The 6,719-nt window shown below is 48.3% G+C and overlaps 1 long non-coding RNA gene across 1 annotated transcript; it reads left to right on the top strand.

Annotated features, from left to right (window-relative positions):
* The first annotated feature begins 3,714 nt into the window (after positions 1 to 3,714).
* On the top strand, positions 3,715 to 4,524 carry LOC123824233. Its single transcript, XR_006786679.1, has 3 exons — positions 3,715 to 3,834; positions 4,240 to 4,281; positions 4,385 to 4,524. It is a non-coding gene; the product is annotated as an uncharacterized LOC123824233 (long non-coding RNA).
* The last annotated feature ends 2,195 nt before the right edge of the window (positions 4,525 to 6,719 follow it).

Here is a 6,719-nt window from a genome sequence, read left to right as displayed (position 1 = left end):
TCCTTAATTTCCTTGTCTTAAGACTTCCATTGAGCCAGATTTCAGGTGGCTCTGAATGATGGCTGTTGTATAGTTTAGCTGTAATTTCACGTGGTTGTGGGAGGAGGCATTTACCTATACTGCCATGTTGACCAGAAGTCCTTTGGTTATATTATTTATTTCTCTATTTTTATTTTTAAAAATTTATTTATTGCCCTGGTGTGGTTCAGATGGTTGGAGCATTGTCCTGTATGCCAGAAGGTCATAGGTTTGATTCCTGGTCAGGGCACATAACTAGGTTGCAGACTCAATCCCCAGTCAGGGCGCATATGGGAGGCAACGGATCCATGTTTCTCTTGCACAACTATGTTTCCTTCTCTCTCTCTCTCTCTCTCTCTCTCTCTCTCTCTCTCTCTCTCTTCCTCCCTTCCCCCCTCTCTAAAATCATTACATACATACTTTTTTAAAAATTATGTATTGATTTCAGAGAGAGAGAGAGAGAGAGAGAGAGAAACACCAACCTGTCATTCCACTTATCCATGCATTCATTGGTTGACTCCATATGTGCCTGATTGGGGATCAAACCCACAATACAACCTTGGCACACTGGGAACAAGGCTCCAACCAACTGAACTTCCTGGCCAAGGCTGGTTAGGTTTTTTTGGTTCTATCCTTGTTCAAGGGAGGGACACAAGTAAATTGCAGGCTCTCCTTTTCCTGTAAGTGGCTTTTCTTTGAAAGGTGCTATTTTAATTTTCTCCTCAATAAGCTCTTTAGGTTCTGTGACATTTTTAGATAGTTCTTCTAATTGGAATGCATTTGGAGGGAGAGGAGGAGGAGGTAAAGAGGGAAGATTGGGATAAGGATGGTCAGAAAAGCAGTGGACAAAGGGGCACAGGGGAGGGCTGAGAAAGGGTTTGAAGGTCATTGGCTTCAAAAGCCTTTAAAGTTCCAAGACAGTCTCTAATGCTTTCTTATTTATTTCCTATATTGGGGTAATTTTTTATTTCTTCCCTTGAAGCTTTGAGAGACCAATCAAAATATACTTCTCATATTTGCTCTTGTAGGTGGAGCCTGTGTACGTACGCATTGTACCTGAACCCTGCCAGAGTTCCAGTAGGAGGCTGCCCTTCCTTAGGTTTGCTAGCTTTTGAAGCTTGATTTCCCATCTTTTCTTTTTCCTTTTCATTTCTTTGGTAAAGTCCGTGCTGTCAGATCAGTTTCTGAGGATTTGTATGTAGCGGGTCAAAGTGTGCTGCTTGTGAGCTTTGCACACTTAGCACAAGGCGTCACCTTGAGTCTTCAGTTCTCTTGTGTGTCTTGGTTTTCCCTACTGTTGTCTAAAACTATGGTAGGTACTTGGACAGCAATTAAGTAGTCCTGAAACACTTCGATGTGCATTTTGTTTGGATGTAGAAAGAGCAAGCACTATTTTCTGCAACCCCAGGACCTTTAGTTTCAAAACTTTGTAGGTCCTCCACATGTGACTGTCCCCATGATTTGCCACAGGAGGAATTTAGATAGGCTCATTGTTCTTCCCTGATTACTGATTTAGTAATAGGAGCTGAAGTCCCCTTTCCTTTCCTCACAAGGTTGATTTAACATGTAAACATCAATTTATACAACACAACTTAATAAAAGAAGAAAGTGCTTAAACCACATGATCACCTCAACAGGTACAGAAAGAATATTTGACAAAATCAAATTCTGTACCTGTTCTGTGTTTTCATGATGAAAACACAAAACAAACTTCCCTGGCCACTGTGGCTCTGTTGGTGGGAGCATGGTTCCGTGTATCCAAAAAGGATGAGAAAGGAAAATCGTGGGTCAACCACACACTCATGACATGGATGCAAGAATCAGAAACACAATATTAGCAGACAGGATCCTACATGGGGTAGGAAGGAAAGTACATAATATACAATGACTGAAGTGGATTCATCTGAGGAATACAAACTTGATCGAACTTCGGTAAATGAAGTAACAAAATATTTCACATGAACAGATTGCAGGAGAGAATTATGATATCATCATCAGAAAAATTAGTAAGTGTAAATATCCATTTATGATGCTCTTTTTACAATTTCACTTAAAAGTGGGGATTACTGAGGTATAATTTATACACAGGGTCTTCTGAGTCCTCATAAATGCATATTGTCACAGAGCCACCACCACCACCAAAATATAGAACATTTTCTTCACCCCCAAATTTCTCCCTTCTCTCAACCCCCAGACCCCAACAACCACCAGTTTGCAGCCTGTCCCTACAGGCTGGCTTTCTCAGAATGCCATGTGATGGACTCGTGCAGGACGTGGACTTTTCCATTCGGCTTCCTTCCCAGAAAGGGACTTCTGGAGGTGCAATGTACCTTTTCTTCCCCTGGGTCCTATTACACGGCTTGATCACTTCACAGGTATTTGTCCAATTGTAGGTTTGCTGGTAACATCTCGCACCCTTGAAATGGTTAGGCACTTTAATTGTTGCAAACCTGGTGTGTGATAATTGATTTACAGTTTCAGTTTGTATCTTCAGGATCAGTGACAGTGAGCATCTTTTGTGGTGTGCATGGGCCATCGGGATTCCCTCTTTTCCAAATTGACTCAGAGTGGGTGCGGGGCTGAAAGAGCAGGGCAAACTCCAGCACATCTGCCAAAGTGGCCCGCCAATAAATTTCCCAGAACACCAAGCCATGGGCCAATTTGATCACCCATCGTAATGGTAGTTGAGTTGTGACAAAGACACTACAGCCCATCAATATGACAACATGTGCTCTCTGGCCCTTTAAGGATAATGTAGGCTGACCCCCACCATTGACCAAGGGCCTCTGATGCCCCTTTTCCTATTGCGTGGTAAGTCTTCCCCCTGCCTCCCTCCCTAGCCAGACACCTTCTGTCACAGGAAACAGGGTGTCAACAGGGCGGGACCCAAGTCACCTCATCTCCTGTGTGAGATTTACATGCAGGGGTCATTTGTGGCAGTGTCACAAACTGTAACTCCAGACCTGGAGTTTCAGCAGAACAGGGTCTTTTCTGAGAAGTCCTGTTGGGCCACAGGGCTTGTCTCCCAGGGGCTGGTTGTGACTGCAGCTCTGCAAGTGTCCAACCCAGAGCTATACACATTTTTGGGACCACAGTCCTGGGTGGGCTACCCCTGGGACACAGGTCAGGGGTGCTCAGAGAGAAGCAGGGAGGTGCTGGACACAGCAGGGGCACCTTATTGCCTGCAGAGGGTGGTGCTGCCTCACATTAGACCCCCCGAAGCCCTTTCTTCCTCCCTGGGAGTTTTGGAAGCTGGATTTTGTGTTCTTTCCCTCTCAGGTGACCTGGAACCTCCTGAGGAACTCCCAAGACCTGAAAGGCTGCAGCACCCACAGCCACAGCAACCACCTGGAGCAGAGGCTTGTCCTCAGGTAAAGCTTCCTCTGGCTCCTAGAAATGCGGTCTAAACTAGACTATGGGATCTGTGTCTGGGCTCAAGTGTCCTGTCACTGATGCCCAACACCTCACCACCACCACCCTGCACTTCCTGGAGAGTATGTGCTTCCTTTTCCACTGAGGAGCCCTGGCAGATCTTTCTCCCTAGATGGGGGGAGGGGGCATCCAGGGGAGAGGAGGCCTGAATATGCTAATCATTTCTCTTTCTCTTGTATCTGCTGGCCTAGTGCCTAGAGCTACTGAAGGAAATACACTACCTCAGATGACAACTTGGTATGAGGAAACTGGCCTGGCCTGGGTCAGGGCCACCAGCAGACTTACCATGGGGAGGGAGAGGCCTAGGATCCCAAGGACCAACGTTCCTGTGGGAAATTGAACCCAGCACCTTGGACCTGGAGCCTCCTGTGTATGCACAGCCAGGTCTGTGGACTACAGGGAAGTGTGGTTTGAAATGCAAGCACAGTGTGCCAGCCCCAACCAGTCCTAGAGCTCTCCTTCCCTAGGATGTGTAGAGATGCTGCCTCTCTGATTTTCCCTTCAATACTGCTGGGTATGGCTTCTGTGGGTCTTGTTTGTCTGACAAGTTCTAAGTGGTTCTGATATGCCCCCAAGCTTGAGCACTCCTGGGCACATGTTGTCCTGCCTGGAAAACATGTCCACCTTCCATTCAGGTGGTGGGGGAGGGAGTCAGGCCCAGGGCTCCTTGGGTAGGGTTCTGCAGGGGGTTTCAGATTGCAAGGTTAGGCACTTACCCACAGAGACATGAGATATGAGCTTCTGTATTCCTCTGTCTGGAACACTCGCTTATGCCTGTCTGTGTTTCAGTGGTCATGGAGTCTTTGAGTGACAAGATCCTGAAACTTTGAGGTGAGTGTTACACACATCATACCCCTTTCTCACAGTTGTAGCTGTTGAGAAGTGCTGTGGGCTGGCCCTGGGTAGACGTTCCTCCCTTTGTTCTGTTTGACAGGTGGAACCTAGCACCTTCCTGCAAGAACAGCAGTTGGTACCCTTGCACTCTGTGAGCTGTGGCCAGCTGGTTCTCACCTGTTTTGCTTCAGCCAGTGTTTTCTTGCTCCCTTCTTTTGCTTATTTTCACATTAAAGTCTCTCTGAAATTCTGTGGTCTTTGTTGGGGGTAGGGCATGTGGACGTGGGTGTCTTGGCTGGGAGGGTCTGGAGCTTCTCCATCTCAGAGCTCTTTGCACAGCAGTAGGCCTGGCATTCTGTGGTGGGCTTTTTGCATGCAGGGCTTCGGGGCCAGCATGTGATAGGAGCCCTGCAGTCAGGCCACCTGATGCCCTGGGCCTGGGCTCTGGGTGGCTCTGCCTGGCCACATTGACATTTCCTGCTTTTCCCCTGTAGCCCCTCTTGTGACTCTGTCCTGCTGTCATCTGCATTTGGAGTCTCATCACATTTGTCACTGAATTTTCCCTTGCCTTCAGGAACTCATGACCCCCTTCCAGAGTTCAGTCCCTCTAGCCATCAGTCATCTGTTCCTGGGTGGGTGTTCCATCTGCCCTACATTGCTGTCTGAACATCCTTGATCTCCCCCCAGGGCTTCCCACAGTGGCCTTGTCTGAACCTGTGATTCAACAGGTGTAATAGTGCCCAGTTGAGCTCTTCTCCCTAGTTCCCAGGACCAGTCACTGCGGAGTCCTTCCCTCCCTCTGGGGCCCATGTGCACATGTACACTCACCCAGGAACCTGGGGGATATTTTCCTCCCCTTTAGCTCTCACCTTTGACCCTCAGGTATGAGCCCAGTCAGGTCCTTTCTTGGATTGAATGGAGGGGTGGAGGAAGAAGCCACAGAGCAAGGTCTTCTAAATTAATGCAGAAGGTTCAGGGAACATGGGAAAAATGGTGCAAATAGTTTCCAGTTAATGGTCAGGGAATCAGTCTGTTGTGCTGGGTTGGGGCCAGGTTCTGGAAGGAGCAGTCATATCCTTCCTGGCCTACCCAGCCAGTGCTCCTCCTCTAGCCTAGTAGTCTCCACACCCTGGAGTGCAAAGTGACCACCAGGTTTCTATGGTGAGGGCAGTTGGTAGGTCTTAATGTTGTTGAATGGTCCCCTTCAAATACTCCTCGTCCTGCCATGACACAGGTTTTCTTAGTAATGGTAGGTCTGTGCCCCAGCTCAGTCCTCCACATTCTCTGCTTAGGTCACACAAGATTGAGTGTGACTCTGTGTTCAATTTCCCCTCACTGACGGCTGGGAATTGGTTCCTTCCATCAGCCAGGACCGAGGGCTGTGCAGGCCTGGGACTCAGGACACACTTGTATTTGAGAGGGTTGGGGGCTGGTTCTGCCAGACTCCATTCCCAAGAGACTGGTATTTAATATGCAAACAGGGGACAGTGGTGGATAGAATATTCAAGGTAGGATGAGAGTGTGTGTGTGTGAATGAGTAAAACTAACTAGGGCTGGTGTTCCTTGAGGAGAAAAATGGTGAGGGAGTAAGGGAGTTAAGACTGTGGTCAAGGCCCTTAACACATGGAGGGAGCAAAACCAGGGTGAGATCTACTTTTATCAAGGGGCAGTGTTAACTTTTCTGACACATTGGAGGAGGGGATGATGTAGAAGTTATGACTTCTGGAGGCGGGGTGTCCAGAATCTGAAAATGTTGGAGTTGCTGGAGGTGGCTATGGATCATTACTGTGCAGTACTATAATGTCTGACCCCTCCTGGAGTGAGAAAGGGGAGGATGGCCACCTCAGACTAGGGGACACATCTCATCCTAGATGACCCCATATGTGCCAAGCCAGGCATAGGCAGGATGGGTGAACTGAAGATGCAAAGTAAAGCAACCGCACCTGGGCAATTGGGCAGACTCGGTTCCACCGTTCCTCCACATTCTCACCCCGTCTCTCTGCCAGGCCCTCTCCATGAGCTGAGATAGACAGCCCATCATGCATAGAATGTGACAACTATAGACCACAGCACCAGAAAAGAGTGTTCATGGGACTTCATCCTTCTACTTCAAATCCCTCACTTCAGAAATTAGGCTCAGTTGCTCAGGTTGTGCCTGTGTCTCTAACCTAGCGGTTATTTCCTGGCAGGGTGACATGTGTCTGAGTGACTAAGTTTGGAAGAGACTTTTCAGGTGGGCTTTCGGCCTACAACACATATAGGCAGGTTGCGATGGAGGCAAGTCCAGCACAGGCTCTGTCCTGAGTGCCCTGGGGCCAGGATGGCCAGGCTGAGGAAGGCAAAAAGTGCACTGAAGGGGTCATGGGAGGCAGGAACACAACATGCAGTGGCTAGTTTTACCTGCCTCCCTTGCCTCCTTGAGCACATGCTCTCCC

Source organism: Phyllostomus hastatus, unplaced genomic scaffold (genome assembly GCF_019186645.2).
Source record: "Phyllostomus hastatus isolate PE091 unplaced genomic scaffold, TTU_PhHast_1.1 phas_contig_551, whole genome shotgun sequence".
NCBI lineage: Eukaryota > Metazoa > Chordata > Mammalia > Chiroptera > Phyllostomidae > Phyllostomus > Phyllostomus hastatus.
The sequence above is the reverse complement of the archived record's forward strand: the minus strand, read 5'-3'. Positions and strand labels throughout refer to the sequence as shown.